Genomic DNA, 18,670 nt, shown 5'->3' on the forward strand with positions numbered 1-18,670 from the left:
GAAAGGTAGGCCCCCTAGATAACTTCAAGATGAGGGTTGGTCACCAGAATAACCAAGTCAGTGATTCGAGGGTTAGAATTTTCAGCCCCACTCCCAACCTTCAGTGAAGAGAAAGGGGCTAGAGTCTAAGTTCAATCACCTACGGTCAGTATTTTACCTTATTTTATTTTATTATTATTTTTTTTACGGCCAGTATTTTAATCAATTAAACCTATATAATGAAGCCTCCATAAAAACCCCTAGGCAATTGGGTTTAGACAGTTTCTGGGTTGGTGAATATATTAATGTGTGTGCCTAGAGAGGATATGGAAGCTCTGCATCAACCACCCCACCCCTCAATATCTTGCTCTATGCATCTCTTTTATTTCACTGGTCCAGAGTATATCCTTCATAATAAACCAGTATATTAAGTAGAGCACTTTCCTGAATTCTGCGAGTCATTCTATTGAATTACTGAACTTGGAGAGGAAGTGGGTCGTGGCAATCACCAGAATTTCAATTGGACAGGCAGAAGTATGGGTGCCTGAGGACTCTACTTGCAGCTAGCACCTAAAGTCCCACAGGACTGACCCTTAAGCTTATGTGATCTGATGGCTAATTCTAGGTAAGTGGTATCAAAATATAACTAAATTACCGGACACCCACCTGGAGTCAGAGAATTGACTGTCAATATGGAAAAATGACACATTAGAGAAAAACCAGGTAAGTAAAAATAAATCTTTCATTTTCCTAAAACATCTAAAAGTTGCAAACTGATATCACCCTCAAATAATTTAGAGTATATTTCTATAAACAATGCCATTTCCTCCATAATTACAATGCAACAACAACAACAAAAACCCAGAAAATAAATACTGATACATACACCATTTAATCTTCAGACCCCATTCAAGTTTCTCCAAAAGTTACAATAGTATGCTTTATACTAAAAAGATTCAGTCCAGTATTACCTGTCACATTAGCAGTCATGTCTTCTTAGAGTCTTCTATCTTTCCTGAATCTTTAGTTCTTTCCTAAACTTTATGACCTTTATACTTTAGAAGATAACAGGCAATTATTTTATAAACTGTCCCTCAAGTTGGGTTTATCCGAAAATTCCTCAAGATTAAATTCAAGTTATGCATCTTTGGCAGGAATCTCACAGAAGTGATGCTGTGTTCTTACTGCATTTGACCAAACGGCACATGATTTTTGATTTGTTCAATTAATGGTAATGTTAACTCATTATTTGATTAAGATAGTACCATTAAAGTGGCCACTTCTCCATTATGAATTATTTTCCCTCTTTGTAATTAATAAGCATTTTGTGAAGCAGGTCCTTTGAGACCATATTCTATTCCAAATCAAGTTTTAAATTTACTCATTTATTTTCATTTCCCCTTTTGTAATTAGTAAGTATTTTGTGGAGACATAGTATGAAGCAGTGCAAATATTCTATTCCTCCTCAGAATTAAATGTACTCATTTTAAAATTTATGTGGGTATAGATTTACAGATCTCCATTTGTTACCATCATTATTCACTTTGATGCTTAAAATATCCTAGATTTGGCCAGTGGAAGCCAAAACCTCTCAAGGCTTCTCTATCCCTTTTGATGTGTCCCCACCATTCTTCAAGCACCTCCTTACTTTGTGGCACAAAAATGTATTCCAGGCTCATCTTGTATGCTACCTTTCCTGGTCCTGCAACAGGCACTTCTCCAAAGAATTCTGGTTTGTTTAGTGAAGAAAGGTTCAGTCAATTCTATAGGGTGACATACATGTTCCTTAAAATCACTGCAACTATATAAAGTCACTTCGTAAAAACCAAAGGGCTTATGGTTAAAGGGGTTAGGAGCACATACTCAAAACACTCATCAGGCCTTTTAAAAAAAGAACCTAATAGAAAAAGCAACACACTTTTACCTATGGTAAATGGCTAGGAAATACACAAATGCCACAGTAAACATGGCACTTGACCTTCAACCAGATCTAAAGGTTGCTTATGGAAATGGCTGTGTGAAGGGCTGAAGTTTGTAAATCACTGTGCTATGAAGAAGGCTAGCTATATCACGTCAGGGAAAGTTTATACCAAATGTGGATGGGTATGGCACATAACATAAGCAGTAAAATAAGGTAAATGCTAAATGTTAAGGTGTGCACATGTGTGCATTTTATGTCTTTCTACAGTTTGGTTCACCTGAGTTCACCTTGTATTTCTTAAGGGTGAAACCACATATAAATAAACACAAAATTCACGCTGTGGTCTACCTTTTCCCTAATCCAGTAATTGTATTGCAGCAGACTCATGTTTTCAAAACATGTGTTAGAGTGGGACTAATTATATCTACAAACTAACACCTGAACACTCAGTGTGTTTACTGTTATTGCAGTGCTGATTGCCAATCCCTCTTAGGACACAGAGTTAATGACATATATATACATACCCACATACCACGTCTACCTACGTATGCTGAAAACCATGAGCTCATCGTAGTATCTCCAATGCCAGCCCAACACCATAGGGTTCATTCTAGTTTTACCCTTCTCCATATCTGTGATTTCCTTCCCTAAAAGAAACCTAGCTCCTATCACCTTCAACATATTTACTTATTTGATCAATCCTCTGTGTGTTACCAGTATTCCGTGGTTGCAGTGACCCACTCCCTACCATGTAGGTGCCCTCCTCATTCCATTCAGGTTGTAATATTGTGCATTTGGCTTTTGAAGTAAACTATTGGGGTAAGGGAGTAATGGAGAGAGGGGAGAGGAAGAGAAAACAAAAAAGGAGGCATGAAAAATTTTGAGGGAGAAGAGCCCACTGTTACAAAGTTACTTTAAAATATAAAAAGAAGAAAACAGGGCAAATGTGGGTTCCATATCATTAAGCACTTTTCCGTAATAATGAGTTATATTATTATATTTTCCTTTTATAAAACATTATACTGTGGAAAATTCCAAACAAAAAACTAGAGAGAACAGAAATAAGCTCTCATATATGGGTCAATTAGCAGAAATAAAACAAACAGTTTGGACACAGGCAAAGACACTATTAATCAAAATAAATGATGTTAACTTTTCCACAAGGGGCCATTTATACAGTATAAGACACACTAGGGCCCAGGGCCCTCCTCTTATGGAACTCATATTCTATAGGAATGATCAGCAAGTAATTAAATAAACTAAGGTACTCTCAGATTGCTTTAATGGCTATGAAGAAAATGAAAGCAGGTAATCAGATACTGTAACAAGTGCACAGAGAATGACTTGAGAATGGGTAGTCAGAGAACATCTCTGTCAAGAGGTGCTATTTGAATTGAGACTTGAATAACCAGAAGGAAGGAGCTAGCCTAGCAAAAATGTGAGAACAAAGGAATAGAAGATACAAAGGCTCTAATAAAAGCTTGACATGTTTGAGGACAGATGAGTTTTAGTGGTAGGAAACAATACTGTAGAAGAACTGTAAGAACAGTTGTGACAGTTGAAGAAATAAAAGTGCAACTTAAAATACATACTCACCCATTTGTTAACCATATATAGGAATGTATGTTTAGCACTGTGCTAGGTCTACACTAGAAGTGGAAGACATTTCCTTCTCTCAGCCAAAATACAGTAGGTTGATTATATAGCTATATATATAGCTTATATAGGTATATATACACCTATATAAGGGGTGCCTGGTGGTTTGGTCGGTTATGGAGTCTGCCGTTGGCTCAGGTCATGATCCCAGACTCCTGGGATTAAGACCCACATCAGGCTCCCCTTCTCCCTCTGCCCCTCACCCTGGCTCGTGCTCTTTCTCAAATACATAAATAAATAAGATCTTTTTAGAAAAATATAGACATAAGTCAAAGTGGTAACAATACAAATGATATTACTACCAAAAAGAGGAAAATTGCTCTTCCTCTTAGATTATTTATTAGCAATACAACTGAAGTGACAGTTCTAATATTTTCAGTACTGCCTTTTTAAACATGATTACCTTATCAAGTACTAATTGTTTTATTTTGTTTTTTAAAGAGATGCAATTATTATTTGTTGAGTATCTACATTATGCTAGAGTCTTGTGCTAGGGCTTGCACACATGAATCTTGAAATGTCAGAATCCCAATTACCATTTTTACAGAGCAAAGCCAGGCTCCAAGTGATTTGCCAAAAGTCAACTAAGTGGCAGAGTCAGAATTCAAATTCAGATTCCACTGCTAACACAATGTTTTTTCTACACAACTATCTTGGGCTTTTGTTTTTACATCATTAAAAGGAACTTTTAGATACCTGATACTTCTTTACTACATGGTACTTGTATCAGTTTCTAAGGCTTAATGTTTTAATATCAAATTGGAGAATATTTTTTAGCTCTACCGTTCACTATCTAAAATCATTATCAGTAACCTCACCTTCATTTTTATTTTTGAGTATTCTTTAAAAGTACATTGATAATGTTTGTGATCAGAATTAGTGACAAGCCAGAGACCTATGATTTGGAAATTGCTGTATTTTAAAAAAAATATAACAGACTGCTCAATTTTACTGCACAATCAAGACATTTCAGAGGCACAGTCTATGAAAGAGTTTGGACTCTAGGATCTGTTAATCCTCAATTAAAATTATAGTCAATCAAACTTCTTCACAACAATCAAGTTATTTAACCAAGGTGTATGGTAGAGCAATGAGGAAATTCCTAAAAATTTCCAAAGAAATATGATAGTAATAGTATTCTCATATTTCCATAGTATGGAATAGTATTTCAATAGTATTCCATATTGAAGTTGAAAATCCAGTAAGTTTCATATGCCTTTTGGTAAAAAGTTTCTACTGCTAAAGCTCTCAGAAAACATAAAGAATAGGGACATACCATCATTGTCTAATGTTTTCTGGTAAACTTCCGTATCCATATCATTTTAACTTCTACGATGAAACTACACCAAAAGAACCAAGAAATTTAGCCATATAATTTAAAAGAGAGAGAATAATACTTTCAAAAATTTAGTCATCTAAGCTAATTACTATCCTTTATTTTGTCATATTTCGTCAGTTCTTCTTTATAACCTAAATTCCTTTCCTACCCCATTGCATCTTCTGCCAGCCAAGGTTAGCATTCAAGTCTGCAAGTAAATGTTAATTATTAATACAATAAACATTCAACTTTCACTTGAAGCCTCAATCTTATTTTCTCTCATATTCAGACTACCTCCTTCCTCTTTTTCCATTACTAAGTGTCATAGATGATACTATCATTACATTGCTTTCGATATTTATAAGGGTCCAAGCTCATATCCCCAGACTAATGGACGACATTTATTCCCTTTAGACATTAACTCTTCCTTTCTCCTTCCTCCTTGATGGAAACAAATTTCAACAGTCTATAGGAAAGATGAGCTCAACATCCCTTATACATTTAAAATTATAGACATACTGATGAGATTTATTTCAATGATTATTGCTATCTGCTCTTTCAATTTTACACGAAAGAGGGTCTGACACTGCAAAGTGAACTATTAGTTCACTTGAACTATTCTACCTCTGAAAGTGACCTACCTTTAATTTCCAGGAAATGTACAAAACTGTAATGCATCCTGACAACTATATTATGTAAGAACACACAAAATTTTAAAATGCTATCAGCAGATTTGGCTGTTCTATAAGTAAATCTTACTTGGCTCAGAAAATAAATCTACTAATATAAAATATGTCTTAAATTTTTAAATAGTAGCAGATAAAAGATGTAGCTTAAAAGAAGCTTCGAAGAAATAGCTTCAGTTTTCTGTAAAAAATCAGAAACTTACATTTTCTAATACCTTCATTCCAAGTTTTATTTACTAAGTACTGATATGAAAGACATGTTTTGAATGACTGGCCTTATTAAAAAAGCTATACCAAAGAGTTCCTCTATTTACTAATAGTAAGAAATTGGTAATTATGGTCTCAAATTTAAAAGTTACTAATGATTAGACAAAAATACATAAATGAATAAGGAATGCCTTGTAGCTTGCAGGTTAACAATTGTAAAAAAAAAAAAAAACCAGAGGCACATGGATCAGAAATGAAAAAAACTAATACTGTTTTTATTCACAGACAACATAATGTGTATGTACCATGTCTTTAGAAATCTGTAAGCACAGTGAACTTAACCAGGAAATTCCACTGTGTTTCTATATTCTATCAACAAATAATTAGAAAATAAAAGTTAAAAATAGTATCATCTATGATAACATCAAAAATATGAAATACTGGGGCGCCTAGGTGGCCCAGTGGGTTAAAGCCTCTGCCTTTGGCTCAGGTCATGATCCCAGCGTCCTGGGATTGAGCTCAAGAGCCTGCTTCCTCCTCTTTCTCTGCCTGCCTCTCTGCCTACTTGTGATCTCTGTCAAATAAATAAATAAAATCTTTAAAAAATATATGCAAGATCTGTATATAAAAGCACAGAGGTAAAAAAGTGTGGAGGACTAAAACTACCAGGAAAACTAAAAACGTTGCAAAGACAAAGTAAACAAGACTTAAATAAATGCAGAAATACATCATGTTCATGGATTACAAGTTCAACATTGTTAATATGTCAGTTCTCACCAAAATGATTTACAAATTCAAAGCAATCACAATCAAAATCCCAGCAGGTTTTTTTTTCTTTACAAGACTTGACAAAATTTTAAAATTTATTTAAAAATGCAATAAGCCTAGAATGGCCAAACAATTCTGAAAATGAAGGAAAAAGCTGGAACATGTATACTGTCTGATTTCAGGACTTACTATGAAGCTATAGTAATAAAGACAAGTGCTATACTGGCAGAATGATAAGCCCTGTGGAATAGAACAGAGTGCTCAGAAAGAGACCCACATACGTATGGTCACTTAGTTTTCTACAAAGATGCCAACATAATTCAATCCTTCCTGTATATATTTGCAAACATACGTGAGGAGGAAACACTATTACTCTATGTTATTCTTCTGGAAGTAATAGGATTAAAACGTGTAAAGGCTTACTCCTCTGTGATTAGTAACTATTAAATCCACACAGAAAGGTATCTCAACATTTCATCTTCTCAATGTTTAGCAATTAGTTTGTCTCCTTTGGGAGGTTTGAAAGCAATCAGCTATGCACTACAGACATACAGCTGGTTTTCTTTTATTTAAAATAGACAAAGGTAGGGGAAGTGAGAAGAGTAACTATATGACCCCTACAATATACTCTTACTGTATAAGGAAAAAAAGAACAAAAAAACAAGAACCTGTCAAACAGGAGCTTTAAAAAAATGTGTTATTCCAGACTAAAAATGGGAACAAAAATCATCATAATGACAGAAAATATAAGGTTGTCAAAGAATCCATAATTCACCTTTGGAGTGAAAGAAAATCAGTCTGTGACTGTAACCAGTGTTAATTTTTTTTTTTTTTTAAATAAGATCATTTCCTTACTGAAGCGAAAGGGGGACAGAAGGGAGATAAAGACCAAAGTTTTAAAATAAAAGCAAAAATTTAAATTACTCATAGGAAAACATTTTCAAGAAAATGTTGACAAGTGCTATAATCCATAGTTGCTTTTCGATATTCAATACATACTATATTCCTTATGCTTCTAATGTCCCTCTTTGAAATATAATTGGATATTGGTATTTTTACCTAAAGCTCCCAGCAACAGAATTCAAAAGAAAACCATACTCCCTCAAATCTTCATTTGTCTTTCTAAGATATGTTTTAATACTGGTGAAAATGATAATACTAAAGAATATAATAGCCATGAAGTTAAAGTCAGTGCTATTGTGCTATTTTTATTTTCACCAACCCTGATTACACAAAGTATGGCAGATATTTTAATTCTATTTGAAAAGGCCAAAGGGGAGTAAAGGAGAAGAGAAAGCAGCATTTAATGAATGCTAGTTCTGTGCCAGACACAGTGGTGTGCTGATAAATGTTTAACAATCAGCCCTCAGGGGTGTGTGTATGAAATGTGTGTTTGTTATAAATTTTGAAGGCTGTAGGACACAATTTTGAAATTATAATAAAATATACAATACTCTTTATTGTGAATTTCTTAGAGCCAACTAATTCTCACACAATGCTCTACTGATTTTGCCAAACTCTTGAGAAGCCAACTTAGGACTGCAACGGATAAATGAATATAATGCCAATCTTACTGTTATTTGATATTTTCATTTACATTAAATAATAAAAGGAAAGTGAAACAATGATATATGTCATAACCTCACTTATTCATCAATGATATAAGCAACCTCTTTGCTGAATTAGATAATACGTGTACACCTTGGAGGGTTTGGTTCCAGACTACTGCCAATAAAATTAATATTGCAAACAAGCAAGTCAAATGAATGTTTTGGTTCCCCAGTGCATATGAAAAATATGTTTATACTATACTGTAGTCTATTTAAATGTGCGATAGCATTATGCCTTAAAAAAATAAATGTACATACCTTAATTAAAATACTTTATATCTAAAAAATGAGCTTTCAGCAAGTTGTATCTTTTTGCTGGTGGAAGATCTTACTTCAGTGTTGATGGCTGGTTGATCAGGATTGTAGTTGCTGGAGGTTGGGGTGGCTCAGGCAATTCTTTTATTTTTTTTAAGGCCAATTAAACTAATTTTGTTCAGAGTAATTTTACATTAAATTATAATATTAACAATCTCTAAAGACAATGAACATAAAATTTAAGAAATAAAAATGTTTGGTCTTTTATAGACCACATACTATAGAACTCACAAATGAAAATTTACAAATATAGAAATAGTGACTACTTAAATTGTGAGGATTTTCACAAGGAAACCCATAAAATGTCATATTTTAAACATGCAAGTTTCTAAAAGGGAGGAACTTCTTAATAATTTAGCATAAAACCCAATTATACAAACTTGGTATATTCCAGAAAATATTGCTTTAAACATTTATACCATGATAAAAATTCCTTCGGTACCTTTGAATCAAAATGGAGTATACTATTGTGTAATTACTCTTAAATGCTACTAGAAAAGTATTTTTGTTACAGTTATGGCACCTATATATACACAAAACATGAAACCAGTGCCAACAAAATCCTTTTAATCTTTTAATAAAATAACTTTTACTTCACAGTATCAAGACTTTAAGTCTCCTATAACACTTTTTACAGTGGTTATAGCACAAAGAAGAGAGGCATAACTCTTAAAACAAACTTTACTAAAGCAATCGTACAAACAACGCAATGAAAAGAATCAAACAGCAGTTACCCCAGTGCAAAAAACAGGGGGCCTGCTAGACTCAGTCTCAGAAACGTGTAAACACAAACACACTATCTTCCAAACTCCTAAATGGAAAACCCATGAAACAACTCAGCGGAAGTAGAACAAAGATGCTCATGGGTTCACCACAGCAAGAAGACCTGACCCAGTATTGTCTCAACACACCAGAGGTCTCACTGAGAAACGTTGCTCTAAAACGTCAGTCATCATAGTTTAAAATGTATGGAACATAAAGGAAACAAAACAGATGCCAATATTTATGTTGCATAATTGATTACCCAGCTTTTGACATTGTTTCTTCCCAATGTCTGCCAACAAAGGACTCTTGTTTCTAAACTAAGTGTCCCAAAACTAAGAGAGCAGGGTACTCCTTCAGGAGTACACCAGTCATCTCTGTAGCCCATGAACGCAGCACAGAGGGTCTTTTTTTTTTTTTTTAAAGATTTTATTTATTTATTTGACAGGCAGAGATCACAAGCAGGCAGAGAGGCAGGCAGAGAGAGGAAGGGAAGCAGGCTCCCTGCTGTGCAGAGAGCCCGATGCGGGGCTCGATCCCAGGACCCTGGGATCATGACCTGAGCCGAAGGCAGCGGCTTAACCCACTGAGCCACCCAGGTGCCCCAACAGAGGGTCTTTTTAACTATGCATTCGTGAGCACACACAGACACTAAACCAAACTTCCAGCTTTCTGCCACAAGAGAAATATCTTAAAAAGGAACCTCTTTTAACCAGTATCTTCTTGTCCAATCTCAAAGTCATTCTGCACAAAGCAACAAAAGCAATTTAAGCAGCTAAACAGTTAAGAGGGAGAACTGGAGGGAAAGACACATATGCCCATTTGCAAACCCTTAAGCTTGTGAAGGGTGATCCAAGAACCATCTTTTCTTTCTAATCCAAAAGTCTTTCTGCTGGCTCAATCTCAGAAGTCTTGGAAATAGGACAGAAATGCTTCACTGCTCTGAAGATACATTCTAGTGTCTCGATGAGAGAAAGCAGCTGGCCAAGTCAGGCCATGTAGTGGTGATCATCTCTCTCCATATAGTCTGTCTATAAGAAATTCAATTCTTTTTAAAATCTCTAGGCTTTCCTGGAAATTTCACTGATTATACATTCAGAAACTAGAAGATTATGATGAAGAGTCTTTCTCATCTTCATTATTCTGACAACAGTACAGTCAATCTGATACGGTCTTTCCTGAAACCCTATCAATGATACTGACTTATTCTTCAATGGTTTCCTTCGTCCCAATCTGGCTATTCAAAGCAACTTGTATTTGAATTCCCTACTGAACATGAATGTGTCCCCATCTTCCATTTCCTTCCTTTGGGGACTTTAACCAGAATTCGTGCTTTGCCACACGCCAGGGACTGTAATGTTCTTTGCAGCTCACTGTCCTCTATTCTCATGGCCCTTTTGATTTCTTCAAAGCTAAACCTACCCCCTTCACTGAACATGAGAAGCACCAGTATCCAGAAGATGGACACCTAGAACTTCTTTCCTTCCTTAAATTTGCTTTTAAAACAGCATTCCCCAATGTAGTTTGCCACCGAAGATTTCTACCACTGTGCTTTCTGAGCTAATTTCTAATTTCTGAGATAAAATGTCTTAAATACTTTCTGAAATTTAACCATTTCTAGAGTTAAATGCACTTCCATAGGTGTATATGTTGGTCAGTATGCCATCATAATTCTATTCACTGTTAGATCTATAGACCCTGTGTCACTCTGATTCTGCATATACTGCTTGAAACAAATCATGATGTCCTTGGAGAGTTCCATGTCCTTGAACATGCCTTCCAGCTTGCTAGTGCAAGCAGCGCCACATTCATGCTCTAGTTTTGATGACTAAACTTGACAGATTCTTCACCATCTACTGAGGCACTTTTCCCAATGAGGAATCATTTTGTTAAATCTTTTTTATAAAAGGCTTCAAAGAAATCTTTACTGTGAATGAACCTGAATATTATCATTACCTTGTCAAGAATCCTCTCCAGTTCTTCATCTGTTGCTTATTACTTGCTCCTGATTTTGAATCGATGTGCTTTGCTATCAGTTCTGAGGGTTTATTTGGCTTTTCGTTGATATATGTTTCAAAGGATTCCTTCATCAAGGCGACGAACTTCTCGTTCCTCAAAAAGCACACTTCTATCACATGGTCCACATGATCCTTAAAATCTAGCAGGTCCTGTACCATAGTTCTGTCTTTTCCAGGACTGATAACAATTGTTGTCCCAAAAGTCTTGATGTAGTCACTCCAATGCTGCAGCAGACACTGCTGCCCATGCTTCACACAGCTGAATGGCTGGTATATCTGAGTGAGGTTGGCACTCTGGTCTCATCAAGGAGGTGGTCTAGCCCTTTCTACAGAACTGCTGTTCAATGTTCTCCGAGTAGCTGTTTCTCCGTGTAAGCAATCAGTGGTTTCTGTGTGCTGTGGTCTAAATATGTGATTACTCAATCTTCTTCCTCTAAACGCTAACTTACATGGTTAGGATATCTGGCCTTCTGCGGCATATAAACAATTCATTTCTTCCAAAAATTTCAGGTCAAATGAATCTTTATATACCTGAAGGTCAGAAAGCATACTCAGCAGACTTTTCATAAACTTCTAGCCACTGCTTTGCTGCTTCTTTCTTGTTAATAGCAGAATTCCACCAATACTTTTACTCTGAGCCATTTTATTACTAATGATATGGTTTCTTAAAAGTTCCAATCCTATATTCCAGATAGACGAAAGCATGGAATTTTGAAGTACATAAGTACAAAGCAAAAAAGAGGACAATACTTCTGATGATGATCATTTGTCTGCAATGATCTTGCCAGCATGTGCTAATCTTCTTTAAAACTAAAACACTGTCTGGTGAGTCTTCTCTAAACTGAACGATCTATGCTTGGACATGATCTTCACAGACCTGGAACAGCTGTTTGTAGAGTGTTGAGGAAACTTTGTGAGAACAGATTTTCAACAGCTTAGTAGTTTTTCCAAGTTCTATCTGATGGAGATACCACTTGTATGGCTTTTTCTGCCTCAAGAAGCTTCTGCCAGGTGTCCTGAACATTAGTTATCAGGCAATTTAGGCCTCTCTCAGAATTCTTGATCACTAGTTTCTTAGAGCACTGCTATGCCCAGGTTTGGAGGTGATGGTGGCCACTGTGAGGGACACAGATGTGGTGAGGCCATGGGTATGCCCAACAAGCACTGAGTGGCTGGCCTTCCTGGGAGTCTTGCAGCCAGGAAGCAGTGGGAGACTGCCCCAACCCCCCCGACTGGCCGCCCAACTACCACTGCCCAACAGCTCAGGCAATTCTTAAAATAAGAACGGCAGTATGGCAGTTTGCCGTACTGACTGACTCTTCCTTTCACAAATGATTTCTCTGTAGCACATAACGCCATATGATAGGATTTTACCTGCAGGAGAACGTCTTTAAAAATTAGGAGTCAATGCTCCCAAACCCTGCCACTGTTTTATCAACTATGTTTATATAATATTCAAAATCTTTTGTTGTCATTTCAACATTCTTCACAGCATCTTCACCAGGAGTAGATTCCATCTAAAGAAACCACTGTCTTTGCTCATCCATAGGAAGTAACTCCTCATCCAATAGCGTTTTATCATGAAATTGAAGCAATTCAAATAATAATAATGAAAATGTTTCAAATATCTCAAGAATCAAAATGTGACACAAAGATATAAAGTGAGTGAATGCGGTTGAAAAAAATAGTGCCAGTAAACTCGCTTAATGCAGGATTGCCACAAACCTTCAATCTGTAAACAATGCAGTATCTGTGAAGCTCAGTAAGGTAAAATGCAATAAAATGAAGTAAGCCTATAGTTTAGAATATTTCCTCAATTTTTGTGTTACTAACAAGAACAGGCAATGGATACAAAAAACTTTAAAAACAAATATTTTATTTGAGAGCAAGAGAGAGAGGGAAAGAGAACGTGACACACATGTGTGCATGTAAGGAGAGAGATGGGGGAGAGGGATAGAGAATCCCAAGCAGACTCCACCCTAAACAGGAAGCCTGAGGTGGGGCTCGATCCCATGACCCTGAGATCACAACCTGAGCTAAAACCAAGAGTCAGAGGCTTAATCAACTGTGACATCCAGGTCCCCTCAGACACAACAAACTTTTAAGTTTAATCTGCTTTACTGCTAATTTTTCCATCACTTTCTTAAATCTAGACATCCAACAAAACAATAAATCAAGCTCTGGTTAGTGCTATTTACCAATTTCTGTGGTATGAATAAATCATGACACATTTCAAGCTACCGTTGAAAACACACTGAACACAGAGCTGGGAAGAGATACGCAATAGCACATTGTTATATGATATTTCACCACACAGCTATAATAGACATATATAATGTACAATGTAGCAAAGTAACTAGGAAGTGATGAGTTTTCAGCATTTATTGTCTTCACCTTTTAATTTTTTTTTAAAGATTTTATTTATTTATTTTAGAGAGAGAAAGTGCATGAGCAGGGGAAGGCACAGAGGGGGAGGAAGGAGAAGGAAAAAGTCTTAAGCAGACTCCACAGTATAAGTGGAGGCCCACGTGGGGCTCCATCTCACAAACCTGAGATCATGACCTGAGGCGAAACCAAGAGTCAAGCCCTCAACCGACTGAGCCACCCAGGTGCCCCTACTGCATTTGCTTTTAACATAATTTAATTATAAAGTTTGTGTAATTTAATTTTTAATGAAGGCTGTGTTTAACAGCTCATAAGATACCTAAATTCTAACAATCAGCTCTTATGGGGGGCTACAAGCCAGCTCTAGGACACCATTGGCTGGACACTATATAAATGTTTCACAAACAAGGGAACTAAAAGTTAGCAGTGATTTATTTAGGATCACACAGTTGGTAAAGGGTAACACTGATTCAAGCTGAGGTATAATAGACTCTAAATCTGTGCTGGATCATGCCAGGTTATCAAAGATATAATTTATACCAACATTTAATATTAAAAGTCATATAAGGATGTTTTTCTTTGCAAATACTTGAGTGTATACCAGTTTTTTTCCCTTTTTTAAAAAAGATTTATTTATTTAATTAATTATTTATTTATTTATTTAAAAGAGAAAGTGAGAGCGCAGGAGCAAAGGGGGAGGGGCAGATAGAGAGGGAAGAGAAGACTCGTGCTGAGCAGGCAGCCCCATGCAGGGCTCAATCCCAGGACCCTGAGATCATGACTTGAGCTGAAGGTAGAAGCTTAACCAACTGAGCCAACCAGGCGCCCCTGTATACCTATTTTTGTTGTCCTTCTGATTTCAGAGAACAGACACTCTAATCACTTTAAATAAGGGAGAGTCAACTACATGGACATAGAGTTTTGGATGGAAAGCTAGGGACCTACTCACAGAAATCTTAATAGAGGTATGCTTTCTGTGAAGTGGAAAGCCATCACAACTGAGGGACTGGCCAGCGTTCTTATCTCTTATGACTAAAAAATCTCTATTTTTCTGTGTATATGTGTTTACTCCTTATATTTATCTATATTATCTCACTGTTTCTGCCTTGCAGATTTCAATTAAAGTCAGAATAACATTTCTGCAATGCCTCATATGTAACTAGTGACAAACCCTTCCCTTTTAGCTTATAAAAAAAAAAAAACTTCACTATCCAAATTTCAGATAATTTATTCACTGTGTATTGAATGACAGTAAATACTAAAGAAACAACAAATAATCCCTAAGGTTAAGAACACTAAAAATCTAACAAGACAAATTACAAATTACAGATTGATCTGTGAATTTCTATGGGCTAAAAAGTACAAATAAACAATTCATTCCCAAGTGAATGAATAAGAGCTTTGAAAAATAAGTACATTTTTATCCCATACTTTTAACATCTTCTGAAAACAGTGCCTATCCTGATAGCCAGGGAAGATAAAAACTAAGATAAAAGTTGTTTATGGACAGTTACAATAACCCACTGAGGCTGAATTGTTATGATGACCAGGAAACTTAAAAAGAAAAAAAAAAGTATACCAATTTCTAAGTTTTGGATTCAGGCAATGAAATTAGAGTCCACTAAAGAGGTTGTGAGTAAAGACACAGCTATTGCAAATATTAAATAACAATATAATGATTATTCATAATTAAGAACAAAAGACAACTTATAATAAAAACAATACAAGTAGTAGATTTCAATTTGAAAAGTGAACTGTAAAAATCATGAAGGTGATTTTGATCATGCTACATAAAATAAATGTAATTTAAAACCAGTTAGATAGGCATTTTATTTAACAAAGCAACACATTTTTAAGTGATTCCTGTACCAAACACCCCAAAAAACTCCCCATTCAGAGGTTTATGAAGATTACCTAAGGAAATGTATTAAAGAATCTGGTTTTTTGTTTGTTTGTTTGTTTGTTTGTTTGTTTAGAGAGGAAGAGGAGTTTTTAAAAATGACCTATTTTAAAAAAACAAAAACAAAAACAAGCAATCAAGGTTTCAGTTTTGAGTAAGATGTAGTAAGCACACGCCATCTTTCTCTCCCACTGAATTCATCTATAAAACCTAAATATAATGCATGCAGCAGTTATTTGAGGGCTCTGAAAAGTAAGTAAGAGCAAATAGTTTGGGAACAAAGATGAGAATCTGAAGTACAAGCAAAGCAGTCACAGGGATAGAGATTATTTTTCCTTTTTGATATCCATTGGCCTGGACTCAATGCAGTCCTGAAACACAAAAGTGAGCACCCAAGTAGACAGAGTGCCAGATATCTTGTAAATCTGACTTGAGGAAAAGAAAAGTGATCTCTTAACATTCAGTAGAGGGAATCCCTGCTTTTCTTTTCTTTTATCAATTTTTTTTGCACCCCACAACCCAAGAAATTCCTTGGTAGTGGAGGCAGTAACAATGGTGACAATAGGGACCTGCAGAAACTAAAATACTAAAAGAGGGACGGACCCATTTCTCTTTCTGCCCTTCCAGTGCTTGGCCTCAGACACTGGCAAAATCAGAGGAATTGCTCAGCAACATGGGATAAATAAGCCTTAGTCATCTGACCAGAGGACGAAAAAGTGGAACTCCAAAGAACTAGAAAGTACCAAGGACAATGCACAGAGAAAAGACCTTGGGAAAGTAAGCCCATAAAGTTATTTATGAACTCCTGAGATCACCTGCAAGCTGCATATGTGAAAAATGAGCCTAAACATCTTACCACAGACTTTGAGAAGTGTATAGATCCCAGGCTGCCACTGGTTGACAATACACACAGGACATATCTGAGAAGCAAAACAAAGGCTTTGAAAAAGGCACTAATGTAAAAAATCACAAACCACAGAAGATGAAGTTCATACTTGTGTCAAACTGAACAAATCAGTCTTCTTTAAAGCAAATCTTCAAAAAAAACCAAAAAATAAACAGAATTTAATTAAAAAAAAAAAAAAAAAAAAAAAGGACGCCTGGGTGGCTCAGTTGGTTGAGCAGCTGCCTTCGGCTCAGGTCATGGTCCCGGCGTCCTGGGATCGAGTCCCACATCGGGCTCCTTGCTCGGCGGGGAACCTGCTTCTCCCTCTGCCTCTGCCTGACATTCTGTCTGCCTGTGCTCATTCTCTCTCCCTCTCTCTCTCTGAGAAATAAATAAAAATCTTTAAAAAAAAAAAAAAAACCTACACAGGATATAAGCAAGACCTTAGATCTCGTAACATAATATTCAAAATGTCCAAGACACAATCCAAAATTCCCTGGCATACAAATACCCAGGAAAATCTCAACACGTGTAGAAAAGACAGCAGACACCAATTTCCACGATAACGCAGATGTTGGAATTATGTTACAAAAACTATGATAAAAATGCTTCATCGAATAAGGGCAAATATTCTTGAGAGGAAGGGAAAGACAGAAAGCTCCAGCAAACAAACAAATAAAAGATAAAAAGAAGAACCAAATCAAAAGTTTAGAAGTGAAAAACAGCATTGGAAATAAAAATTCGCTGAAGGAGTCCAACAAAAAAATAGAGATGACAGAGGAAAAGTCAATACACCTAAAGATAGATCAAAAGAAATTCTCCATTCTGAACCACAGAGTAAAATAAAATAGGAAGAAGGATGAAAGCATTTCCTACCTTTGATCTCCATAGAGGGGAGAGGCTGGGGAGTGGCCAATGGTTTAATCAACCATGCTTTCATAAAGGAACCTCCGTAAAAATCCCAAATGAAGGGGTTCCAAGAGCTTCAGGTTGGTGACCACATCCATATGCCAGGAAGGCAGTGCACTCCAACTCCATGGTAACAGAAGCTCCCGTGCTTGGGATGCTTCCAGACCTTGCTCTTTGTACCTCTTCATCTGGCTGTTCATTGTTCATCTGGAACAACGAACAACTTAGGAAAATACAGTATTTTCCTAAGTTTTGTGAGCTGTTATAGCATATTACTGAACCTGAGGAGGAGGTTGTGGGACCCTAATTTGTAGCCAAGTCAGACAGAAGAACAGGTAATCTGGGGACCCACTACTTGCTATTGGCATCTGTATTTGCTATTGTCTTGTAAGATTAAGACCTTAACCTATGGGTTTTGTGCTAACTCTAGGTAGCATCAGAAGTGCATTAAATTGTAGAAAACCAGTTGGTATCCGCAGAGAATCAGAGAATTGCTCAGTGTGGAAAACCCACCCATTTAATGTCAGAAGTGCTCTGAACAAACTATTTTCTTTTAACCTCAAATGAGATCTAAAGAAATACATGCCCAAACATACCATAATCAAATTACAAAAAACAAAAACTAAAAATAAACTCTTGAAAGTAACCAAAGAAAAACAACTCATTAGTTAATATAGAACAACAATTTGAATAACTGGATTTCTTATCAGAAATCAAGGAGGCCAATCATGGTGATGAAATCATATTTTTCAAGAACACCAATAAAAGAACTGTTGACCCAGAATACATAGTCCAGTGAATATATTCTTCAGGAATGAAGGTGAAACAAAGAGAAATGGAAGAAAATCCAAGAGAATTTGTTGCCAGTATACTACTCTTTAAAAAAAAAAAAAGCATCTGCCTTTGGCTCAGGTCATGATCCCAGCATCCTGGGATCAAGGCCCACATCTGGCTCCCTGCTCGGCAGGAGGCCTGCTTCTCCCTCTCCCATTCCCCCTGCTTGTGTTCCCTCCCTCTCTGTGTGTCTCTCTCTCTGTCAAATAAATAAATAAATAATCTTTAAAAAATTGCTAAAGGAAATTTTTTCAGATGTAAGAGAAATAATGCCAATAAAAACCAAGAACCTCAGCAATGAAGAAAAAGCAACAGAAGTGATCAATATTTAGGTACATGTAATGAAGTATTCTCCTGCTGAGTTCTTTAAAATGTTTGACAGTCAAAAAAAAAGTGTAACCTTTTCTAAAAGGGTTTTTAATGTATGCTGATATAATATATACAACAACTACAGCATAAAGGGAAAAGAAAAAGAGACCTATTTGGTGATAAGGTTTCTACACTCCAAATAAAATT

General features: G+C 36.1%; 1 protein-coding gene and 1 pseudogene across 1 annotated transcript in view; both read right to left on the bottom strand.

The window, feature by feature from the left end:
- Window positions 1-18,670, bottom strand: part of XPR1 (xenotropic and polytropic retrovirus receptor 1) — a 237,692-nt gene that overhangs the window by 127,262 nt on the left and 91,760 nt on the right. The window lies entirely within an intron of this gene.
- On the bottom strand, window positions 10,212-12,021 carry LOC116870633 (annotated as a pseudogene).

Source organism: Lontra canadensis, unplaced genomic scaffold, assembly GCF_010015895.1.
Source record: "Lontra canadensis isolate GAN:19392208 unplaced genomic scaffold, GSC_riverotter_1.0 scaffold24, whole genome shotgun sequence".
Lineage (NCBI taxonomy): Eukaryota > Metazoa > Chordata > Mammalia > Carnivora > Mustelidae > Lontra > Lontra canadensis.